This window comes from Lipophrys pholis (assembly GCF_963383615.2).
Source record: "Lipophrys pholis genome assembly, chromosome: 3".
Lineage (NCBI taxonomy): Eukaryota > Metazoa > Chordata > Actinopteri > Blenniiformes > Blenniidae > Lipophrys > Lipophrys pholis.
The window spans coordinates 36515789-36526869 of NC_137627.1; positions in this window are offsets into that span (position 1 = coordinate 36515789).

Here is an 11081-nt window from a genome sequence, read left to right on the forward strand (position 1 = left end):
TCACATCACATCACATCGTATCACATCACATCACATCACATCACATCACATCGTATCACATCACATCACATCACATCGTATCACATCACATCACATCGTATCACATCACATCACATCGTATCACATCACATCACATCGTATCACATCACATCGTATCACATCACATCACATCACATCGTATCACATCACATCACATCACATCACATCGTATCACATCACATCACATCGTATCACATCACATCACATCACATCACATCACATCACATCACATCGTATCACATCACATCACATCACATTGTATCACATCACATCGTATCACATCACATCACATCACATCATATCACATCACATCGTATCACATCGTATCACATCACATCGTATCACATCACATCACATCGTATCGTATCACATCGTATCACATCGTATCACATCACATCGTATCACATCACATCACATCACATCGTATCACATCGTATCACATCACATCACATCGTATCGTATCACATCGTATCACATCACATCGTATCACATCACATCGTATCACACCACATCACATCGTATCACATCACATCACATCGTATCACATCACATCGTATCACACCACATCACATCGTATCACATCACATCACATCGTATCACATCACATCGTATCACATCACATCGTATCACACCACATCACATCGTATCACATCACATCACATCGTATCACAGCACATCACATCGTATCACATCACATCGTATCACATCACATCACATCGTATCACATCACATCGTATCACATCACATCACATCACATCGTATCACATCACATCGTATCACATCACATCGTATCACATCACATCACATCACATCACATCACATCGTATCACATCACATCACATCACATCGTATCACATCACATCACATCACATCGTATCACATCACATCGTATCACATCACATCACATCACATCGTATCACATCACATCACATCACATCGTATCACATCACATCGTATCACATCGTATCACATCACATCGTATCACATCACATCACATCACATCGTATCACATCACATCGTATCACATCACATCGTATCACATCGTATCACATCACATCGTATCACATCACATCACATCACATCACATCGTATCACATCACATCACATCGTATCACATCACATCGTATCACATCACATCACATCACATCGTATCACATCACATCGTATCACATCACATCGTATCACATCGTATCACATCACATCGTATCACATCACATCACATCACATCACATCGTATCACATCACATCGTATCACATCACATCACATCACATCGTATCACATCACATCATATCACATCACATCACATCGTATCACATCACATCGTATCACATCACATCACATCACATCGTATCACATCACATCACATCACATCGTATCACATCACATCACATCACATCACATCACATCACATCACATCGTATCACATCACATCGTATCACATCACATCGTATCACATCGTATCACATCACATCGTATCACATCACATCACATCACATCGTATCACATCACATCACATCGTATCACATCACATCACATCGTATCACATCACATCACATCACATCGTATCACATCACATCACATCACATCGTATCACATCACATCACATCGTATCACATCACATCACATCGTATCACATCACATCACATCACATCACATCGTATCACATCACATCACATCACATCACATCGTATCACATCACATCGTATCACATCACATCACATCGTATCACATCACATCACATCGTATCACATCACATCGTATCACATCACATCACATCGTATCACATCACATCACATCACATCGTATCACATCACATCACATCGCGTCACATCACATCACATCGTATCACATCACATCACATCACATCACATCACATCGTATCACATCACATCACATCGTATCACATCACATTGTATCACATCACATCACATCACATCGTATCGTATCACATCGTATCACATCACATCGTATCACATCACATCACATCGTATCACATCACATCGTATCACATCACATCGTATCACATCACATCACATCACATCGTATCACATCACATCGTATCACATCACATCGTATCACATCACATCACATCACATCGTATCGTATCACATCGTATCACATCACATCGTATCACATCACATCGTATCACATCACATCGTATCACACCACATCACATCGTATCACATCACATCGTATCACATCACATCGTATCACATCACATCGTATCACACCACATCACATCGTATCACATCACATCGTATCACATCACATCACATCGTATCACATCACATCGTATCACATCACATCGTATCACATCACATCGTATCACATCACATCACATCGTATCACATCACATCGTATCACATCACATCACATCACATCGTATCACATGGAGCAGGGTGGAGGACTGCAGACCAGAGTGGCCATTGCCTATTCACAATTATGTAAAACAAACAAAACTCAAAGAACACAAACAATAATCACATCATTTTTCCGCCCCTCTACTAACAGTGTGATCGGTGGACGACCCAGTCTGTCCTCAGATTGTGTCCCAGCAGTCGTTTCCATTCACCATCATTTTCACCTCAGCAGCTCAACATGGAGCAAAGTGAACGTTTACACAATCATTCAAACTCACAAATAAACAAAAAACAAAATCCCTTTTTACTGTATTACATCATCCAGTTCTTAAATGAACCATCTCACATGAATCCATTTTAAAACCCAATAATTTGCTGAGTGTACCACTACTTTGATTAGCATTAAACAGTTTAACCAAACTTTTAACACAATTTTCACTCATTAACTTTATAGATTACTAAGTTTTTTAGGCCTTTGTAGGCTGCAGGTTTCAATCTAGTCCTCATTCTAAGAGGTGCAGATTCCCAGTGATCACTGAAGAATGCTTCTTTCATAACGACCCCAGAGCAGCTTCAAGCTTCTGTTTGTCTGACCGAGCTCCTCCAGAGCGGCCAAGGCGTCCCTCTTCTCACTGGACGGCTCCATCTGGGTCCCATATCTGCAAAACAGCTTAAATTAACATAATTAACATTTACCATTATGTAAGAAAGTAAACAAAATAAAAATTGGTATTTCTTTAGCTGACAGATCATCGGTCACCAGGGTTCCTCTCCTTCGAGGACTTAGTCTTTCTATTCATTTCTTTTTCTTACTTTTTCTCTCCATCAGCTGCTTCCTGGAAGTAAAGCCACGTTTATTTCCAGGTAGTTTTCTACTCAGTGCAAACAAAGTTTACTTTTGCACCGAGTCACCACTGAGTCGACGCCACACATTCCTCATGCAGAAGGTTCCATCCTGAAGGAGGCGCTCATCAACTCCGGTCTCATTCACTCAGGAGTTCCACTCACACAGGAGTTCTCCCCCGAAACACCAAACCTTTGGTTCTCCGACGGGGGAAGGTCACCAAACACGTTCTCACAAGACGCCTCATGGCATCGTCTCCAGGTTACACACACACACACACACACACACACACACACACACACACACACACACACACACACACACACACACACACACACACACACACACTCCACTGCCCACTGCACAAACATTCAAACTTTAATACTCTAACCACGTTTATAGAATTCTGGGAATGACTTGTGCCAGATTGCCGAGCCTGTGGACCCAGTGTCCCGGAGGCTTTGGTTCTTACAGGCAGTCCAGGATAAACCCGGGTAAGCATCCTGTGCACCACCTGACGTAGCTACTAATCGACTACATTTCTCTGAAATATGTCCCAGTTGCCCCAAACGGAGGACCTGGTGTCCCGATCCCAGACTCTTCCAAGCAGTCATCCAGCTCACGTGTACACGTGTACACTATCACCACTGTGAGAACACACTGCAGGGCTGGGTTCTTAACAACAATTACTTGGATAAAGCACACCGTGCCTTATCTGACACTACTACTACTTCAGTACTTTGACTATACAAACCTGTACAAGCTGCCATGTGGTTACAAAAAAAAAAGACCTTCTATAAAATTCCATATAAATTTCGCTCAGGAGGAAGATGAACATTCCAGAAACTTTCCACAGCAGCTCAGAATAAGTGTCCTGCTTACCTGCTGCGGCGGCGCCAGGCATGCTGGAACCCCCACCCTCCTCCATTGTTCCTACAGCCAGCGGACACTCACAGTGCAGCGTCGCAGGGTCACCAACTCTTAGATTATTTTGATCTATAATCTCATGATTCTGCATGTTCCTGAACTGTGGCAACAACAGAGCTGAGAGTTAAGAATGAAGAGAATTATTTCTGACCACATGGTCAGCTGCAGAGGACCCCCCCCCCAGCTGAAGGATGGAAAGAGGGAGATTCTAGACCAGACATGCCCAAACTACGGCCCGCGGGCCACATACGGCCCGTTAGGCTTTTTAATCCGGCCCACCGAACTTGTCCAAATTATAGTAAAAACCTCCTTCATTTTCCCCTTTCCCTGCAATGCCCACGTTCCCCAATAGATGGCGCACTCAAAACACATTGACCGTTGTTGGAGTGGCGTGTATTTCTCTTTATTTCACTTTAATTTTCACTTCGTTTCGTGTCACCATTTGAGCCCTTCTGTGAAGATGAGTGGACCAAAGAGAAGGAAAGTGGACAGCGAATGCCGAGTCTTTAATCAGGAGTGGACAACAAAATACGTTTTCACTGAAGTCCGATCGACGGCTGTATGTCTGATATGCCAAGAAGCTGCTGCGGTTTTCAAAGAGTACAATATCAGCCGTCACTTTGCCACGAAGCATGCTAACTATGCTAGCAAGCAGTCGACACAAGAACGGGCGGCTCCTGCTCAGAGGTTAGCAGCTAGTTTACAGAGGTTAGCAGCTAGTTTACAGAGGTTGGCAGCTAGTTTACAGAGATTGGCAGCTAGTTTACAGAGGTTAGCAGCTAGTTTACAGAGGTTAGCAGCTAGTTTACAGAGGTTGGCAGCTAGTTTACAGAGGTTAGCAGCTAGTTTACAGAGGTTAGCAGCTAGTTTACAGAGGTTAGCAGCTAGTTTACAGAGGTTGGCAGCTAGTTTACAGAGGTTAGCAGCTAGTTTACAGAGGTTAGCAGCTAGTTTACAGAGGTTAGCAGCTAGTTTACAGAGGTTAGCAGCTAGTTTAGAGTCAACAGAACCTTTTTCACAGACAAACTGCAATTCAAGAGTCAAGTACCAAGACAAGTTATTTACTGGCATTCAAATTAGCAAAGGCTAGCAAGCCTTCCTCCGAAGGCGAGTTTTTGAAAGAGTGGACGGTCGAGACAGCAGGTCTCTCGTGTCCGGAGAGCAAAGCCACGTTTGAAAAAATGAGTTTAGCACGCAGGACAGTGACTCGCCGCCTGGAACTGATTGACGCAGATATAGTCAGCGAGTTAAACAAAAAGGCGGAGTCCTTTAGGTTCTATTCACGAGCACTGGATGAAAGTAACGACATAAAACACACTGCTCAGCTCCTCATCTTCATCCGAGGGATTAACGACAGTTTTGAGATGACGGAGGAGCTATGGAGCGTGGAATCACTGAAAGGGAAAACGCGAGGAGAGGACTGATATGAACAGGCGTCTGCTGTCATCCAGAGAATGAAGCTACCTGGAGTAAACTCACCAATGTCACCACGGATGGATCGCCAAGTTTAACTGGAAAAACCGTCGGGCTGCTGAAAAGAATCCAGGATAAAGGTAAAGAAGAAACCCTGAGCAGGATGTTGTTTCTCTTCACTGCATCGTTCATCAGGAGTCTCTGTGTCAGTCTGGATTACAGCTTCATCACGTCGTTGTAAAACTTAACTTCATACGAGCGAGGACTTCATCATCCTCAGTTCATTAGGTTCCTGGAAGAACCTGATGCGGATCACCAGGACCTACTTTACCACTCTCGCGTCCGCTGGTTAAGTTTGGGGAAAGTGTTCCAACGAGTCTGGGAGCTCAGAGAGGAGATTCGCTCATTTCTGGAGTTAATGGGGAAATGGGAGGAATTCCCCGAGCTGAGCGACACAAACTGGCTTTGTGACTTTGTGTTTGCTGTGGACATATTTTCACACATGAATGATCTGAAGGTGAAGCTACAGGGGAAAGATCAGTTTGTGCACGACATGTTCACCAATGTGAGAGTCTTCAAATCCAAGCTGCTTTTATTCTCCAGGCAAATGTCAAACAAATCATTCGCACATTTCCCCACACTAGAGGTGCAGAAAGAGGCGAAGAAATACTGCAAATCACTGGACGACCTGCTCAGAGGATTTTGCCGTCGGTTCTGTGATTTTGAAAAAATTGACAAGTCACTTCAACTGGTGTCCTGTCCCCTGTCACAAGACCCCGGATCAGAACCGCAGGAGCTGCAATAGGAACTGATGGATCTTCAGTCTGACTCCGTCTCAAAGGAGAAGTTCAAGTCTCTTAAACTGAATGACTTTTCTGCTTCACTGAACGAGACCACGTTTCCAAACCTCCGGAGGACGGCACCGAGGATGCTGCTGTTGTTTGGCTCCACCTCGTGTGTGAGCAGACGTTTAGCGTCATGGAAATCAACAAAGCCCCTCACAGGTCCAAGTTAACAGACCAACACCTCAGATCGGTCCTGAGAATCACCACAACAGAACTAACTCCAGACTCTGATGCACCGGCAGAAAGGAGACCGACAACACTGTTCCCACTGGAATTGGTGAGTTTTTCTGCTGTTATGAAAAAATGCATATGGAAAGTTTGGAAGTGCGTCTTTTAACTAAGAGTAATGAGTATTTACACACAGCAGCGGTACAGTAGCTTAATTAACACGCCGCACATCGCTCTTAATCTCAATGATCAGCTGCAGGGAGGATATTTAAAACAGCCTATGTCTGTGTGCTTGGCAAAGAGACACGTGTTCTGTTTGGGCGTGAAGGTGAGGGCGTCCGTGGCGAGTGTGTAGAGCGGCGGTCAGGACAATCCAGCCATGATTTTGGGGGTTTAACACAAGTAGATATTATTGAGCTTGAGTATATCGTTGTGTAATAATATGTTTTGAATGTTGAAAGTGGTTCCATTTTTCAATAAATGTTGATTTCTTTAACTTTGCACCTTCGATTGAAACTTATTAAAAACAGATGCAATCTTGATAAATCACAGTGAGTTTGCTATTTTAATCTATTTACATTTCCTCCTCCCAGTATCATAATGTAGTATGTAAACGCCATATCTTTCATATTCCCTGAGACAAACTTATTAACTGATAAGAGCTATTTTTCACATTTGAAAGACAGTTGATAAATTGGGTTGTAGTGTTCTTACTGTGCTGTGAGCTTTGCACACACTACATGTAATGCTTTAGTATATCCGGCCCAAACACTCCATCCAAATGCTCCTGGCCCGGAACCCTCGGTCACATTTTAGAACCCATTGTGGCCCGCGAGTCAAAAAGTTTGCCCACCCCTGGGTTAGGGTCACTCTCCTCTGACCTCCATGATGTCACTCTCATTTGTGATGTCACTCTCCTCTGACCTCCATGATGTCACTCTCATTTGTGATGTCACTCTCCTCTGATCTTCATGATGTCACTCTCCTCCATGATGTCACTCTCCTCTGATCTTCATGATGTCACTGTCATGGGACGGAACTGAGGCTCAAGTGCAGACAGCAAAACAGGAGACACAGAATTTGACTCACGGATTTATTTAAACTAAAGGAAGAGCGGGAACAAAAAAACCTACTAAGGCAAAAAACTAATACTAAGAAGAAAACAGAAAACGATCGGGAAACTCCTGACGGAAAAGCTACTAGAAACACAAAGTACAAACGATCGCAGCCCAAGAGGACGGGTGGAGGAGTCTGGCACAGGAGTGGGGAGACTCGGCTGCAGAGTGGGAAGGTTAGAGGGGATCGTAGTTCCAGGCAGGCAGGAGGCAGACGGGACTCCAGTGACGCAGAGGACCAGAATGAAGTACTTTACGGTTTGGCGTCGGTTCGTGGTCAGCCGGTGTTTATATAGGAGGTGCAGGTGGGGAGGCCACTCCCCGCCGCAGCTGGAAGAGGTTGAGTTTATTGGAGGTGAGAGGTCATGCCCATGAGACAGGAAGGCCACCAGATGGTGCCAACGGACCAAGTTAGGGTTGAGAAGTGGAGGGCATGACAGTCACTCTCCTCCATGATGTTACTCTCCTCCATGATGTTACTCTCCTCCATGATGTTACACTCCTCCATGATGTTACTCTCCTCCATGATGTTACTCTCCTCCATGATGTTACACTCCTCCATGATGTTACTCTCCTCCATGATGTTACTCTCCTCCATGATGTCACTCTCCTCTGATCTTCATGATGTTACTCTCCTCTGACCTCCATGATGTCATTCCCATCTATGATGTCACTCTCCTTCACAATGTCACTCTCCTCTGTCCTCCCCCTTCAGATCAGACTCTTCTCCTCCACCTCTACCCACTGAGCAAGCAACATCCATAGATGTCCAAAACACGTCCAAAACACATCTGTCTGTCCAGGCCGTAATCTGGACGTCTATCTGACGGCCAGATCTTGTCGAAAATGACATAAAAATGATGGACATTATAAAAAATATTTCCATCTAAGACCCAGAATCAGTTGAAAGGTCACAAGCTGTTTCTTCAGTCCAGCTGCCTGTGTGATTATTGATTGGTCATTAAGATAATGAGGAAGTAGATCAAGACAGGAGGACACAGCCTGTGAACTGTAATGTCTTATGGCCATTTACTGTTTTGGTCACAAGGTATTGAACTTTTCAAGTCGCCATGGAGAAACTGGACACTTTGAGAACCTTTCATCTTGTGAATACTACTATGTACCTGAGTAAATATTTTATCAGCACTGTCAAGTGTCTCAGTGTTGAATGGTTAGAGCTCTGGCTTTACAGACAGAAGAACGTTGGTTCAAATCCAGCTGAAGGTGTTTGTGGAATTACCTTGTGTCTCCTGTGATAAGACTGTCCTTGGTCTTTTGAAATGTATTTTCATTGACGTCATTATGATGTCCAGCCCCGAGAGACACGTCTAACAACCTTTCATTCTAGCTCTTCTGAGGACGTCTTCTGAATGTCTAGAGATGATGTCTTTTAGACGTGTTCTGGACCACTTTTTACTCAGTGGGTACAGTCACTGATCTCTCTGACTCTTCTCCTCCACCTCTACAGTCACTGATCTCTCTGACTCTTCTCCTCCACCTCTACAGTCACTGATCTCTCTGACTCTTCTCCTCCACCTCTACAGTCACTGATCTCTCCCAGGCTCTCCTCCTCCACCTCTACAATCACTGATCTCTCCCAGACTCTCCTTCTCCACCTCTACAGTCACTGATCTCTCTGACTCTTCTCCTCCACCTCTACAGTCACTGATCTCTCTGACTCTTCTCCTCCATCTCTACAGTCACTGATCTCTCTGACTCTTCTCCTCCACCTCTACAATCACTGATCTCTCCCAGACTCTCCTTCTCCACCTCTACAGTCACTGATCTCTCTCAGACTCTTCTCCTCCACCTCTACAGTCACTGATCTCTCTCAGACACTTCTCCTCCACCTCTACAGTTACTGATCTCTCTGACTCTCCTTCTCCACCTCTACAGTCACTGATCTCTCTCAGACTCTCCTCCTCCACCTCTACAGTCACTGATCTCTCTGACTCTTCTCCTCCACCTCTACAGTCACTGATCTCTCTGACTCTTCTCCTCCACCTCTACAGTCACTGATCTCTATCAGACTGTTCTCCTCCACCTCTACAGTCACTGATCTCTATCAGACTGTTCTCCTCCACCTCTACAGTCACTGATCTCTCTGACTCTTCTCCTCCACCTCTACAGTCACTGATCTCTATCAGACTGTTCTCCTCCACCTCTACAGTCACTGATCTCTCTCAGACTCTCCTCCTCCACCTCTACAGTCACTGATCTCTCTCAGACTCTTCTCCTCCACCTCTACAATCACTGATCTCTCCCAGACTCTCCTCCTCCACCTCTACAGTCACTGATCTCTCTCAGACTCTTCTCCTCCACCTCTACAGTCACTGATCTCTCTGACTCTTCTCCTCCACCTCTACAATCACTGATCTCTCCCAGACTCTCCTCCTCCACCTCTACAGTCACTGATCTCTCTCAGACTCTTCTCCTCCACCTCTACAGTCACTGATCTCTCTGACTCTTCTCCTCCACCTCTACAGTCACTGATCTCTCTGACTCTCCTCCTCCACCTCTACAGTCACTGATCTCTCTCAGACTCTCCTCCTCCACCTCTACAATCACTGATCTCTCTGACTCTTCTCCTCCACCTCTACAGTCACTGATCTCTCTGACTCTTCTCCTCCACCTCTACAGTCACTGATCTCTCTCAGACTCTCCTCCTCCACCTCAACAGTCATGGATCTCTCTGACTCTCCTCCTCCACCTCTACAGTCACTGATCTCTCCCAGACTCTCCTTCTCCACCTCTACAGTCACTGATCTCTCTCAGACTCTTCTCTTCCACCTCTACAGTTACTGATCTCTCTGACTCTTCTCCTCCACCTCTACAGTCACTGATCTCTCTGACTCTCCTTCTCCACCTCTACAGTCACTGATCTCTCTGACTCTCCTTCTCCACCTCTACAGTCACTGATCTCTCTCAGACTCTTCTCTTCCACCTCTACAGTCACTGATCTCTCTGACTCTTCTCCTCCACCTCTACAGTCACTGATCTCTCTCAGACTCTCCTCCTCCACCTCTACAGTCACTGATCTCTCTGACTCTTCTCCTCCACCTCTACAGTCACTGATCTCTCTGACTCTTCTCCTCCACCTCTACAGTCACTGATCTCTATCAGACTGTTCTCCTCCACCTCTACAGTCATTGATCTCTCTCAGACTCTCCTCCTCCACCTCTACAGTCACTGATCTCTCTGACTCTTCTCCTCCACCTCTACAGTCACTGATCTCTCTGACTCTTCTCCTCCACCTCTACAGTCACTGATCTCTCTGACTCTCCTCCTCCACCTCTACAGTCACTGATCTCTCTCAGACTCTCCTCCTCCACCTCTACAATCACTGATCTCTCTGACTCTTCTCCTCCA